At 43.6% G+C, this 1,403-nt stretch overlaps 1 non-coding gene across 1 annotated transcript; it reads left to right on the top strand.

Annotated features, from left to right (window-relative positions):
• The first annotated feature begins 247 nt into the window (after positions 1-247).
• On the top strand, positions 248-320 carry Trnaa-cgc. Its single transcript has one exon. It is a non-coding gene; the product is annotated as a tRNA-Ala (tRNA).
• The last annotated feature ends 1,083 nt before the right edge of the window (positions 321-1,403 follow it).

The raw sequence follows: 1,403 nt of genomic DNA on the forward strand, positions 1-1,403 counted from the left end.
CTACTCTTACCTACACAATTAAACTACAGTGTCAACATTTAAGGATCTCTCTAAACCAGAACCACATTCCGTCAGCTATTTGTAGCTGGCGTATTTTCCCCAATACTGTTTCTAAGTAATATAGACGTATGCAAAGATAGTATTGACTCACAAAGAATGTGACACAGTAAACCACTTACTAGGGTAATGGCGCTGAATGCTGTCACTCTACTCCTGCGTGTACATGTCTAAACCAGAAGCGTAACCGAGCGAGGTGGCGCAGTGGTTAGCGCACTGGACTCGCATTCGGGAGGACGACGGTTCAATCCCGTCTCCAGCCATCCTGATTTAGGTTTTCCGTGATTTCCCTAAATCGTTTCAGGCAAATGCCGGGATGGTTCCTTTGAAAGGGCACGGCCGATTTCCTTCCCAATCCTTCCCTAACCCGAGCTTGCGCTCCGTCTCTAATGACCTCGTTGTCGACGGGACGTTAAACACTAACCACCCCCCCCCCCCCCCCCCCAGAAGCGTATTCCCACAGCTTTCTAGCTTGTGAACATTCCAGAACTGCCACAGCTTGCATTGTTGTCAGATATTGTGTGTTCTCCCTTCCCTCTAATAGCAGAGCCCAAGATGGCTACGCAAAATAGCAGACCTGAGCAACAGATGCAGCCTACATCATTTCCAGTTCAAAACAGTTGTTCCAAGTTCCATAGTGCTGCAGTTTCTTTCCCCCACCACATTGCCAGACCATTCACTCATCCAGTGAGCTCAGTAATGTGTTCATCACACCCTAGCGAAAGTTTGAGCTTCATGAAGCATCATTAGAGAACTACAACCCTCAATCTGAATATAAAAACAAACTCACACAGTCACATGCAGATATTAACACCTCTCATACTTTATTATTATTGTTATTGTTATTATTATGATTAACCATTGTGTGTGTATATAAGTTTCCGCAGTTTTCATTTATTATTTATACCTCAGAACAATGGCTCCCTGATGCACTGTACAAGAAATCAACTGAGCGCATGGACATATGCTCTGATGCACTGTCTGGTGTATCAGAAAAGGACACAGAGTTGTTTCCTGACTAGTTTCCTCTATGTGCAGTGTTGCACCGATCTTCAAGCCGTGACCTTTCCATGGTGCACCTGATAGCTTCACATAGAAAGCAAACCAGCATACAGAATATTGTATCCATACTTTCCTACTCACTGAGCAACTAGCATTGTGTAGGCGACATACGAATGAGGTGTTCTGTAATGCACAAAATGAATCTTAGTGACAGTAAGCGCAACATTGTAGGCTTATCCTCAGATAGTGTATTCAAGGTAGTGATAATGTTTGAACATCTGCAGCTTACTGACGTGGAAGTAATTCAATCAGACTATGTGTGGTATTAATTGCATCAAAATTCA

The sequence above is a fragment of the Schistocerca americana genome, chromosome 2 (assembly GCF_021461395.2).
Source record: "Schistocerca americana isolate TAMUIC-IGC-003095 chromosome 2, iqSchAmer2.1, whole genome shotgun sequence".
Taxonomy (NCBI): domain Eukaryota; kingdom Metazoa; phylum Arthropoda; class Insecta; order Orthoptera; family Acrididae; genus Schistocerca; species Schistocerca americana.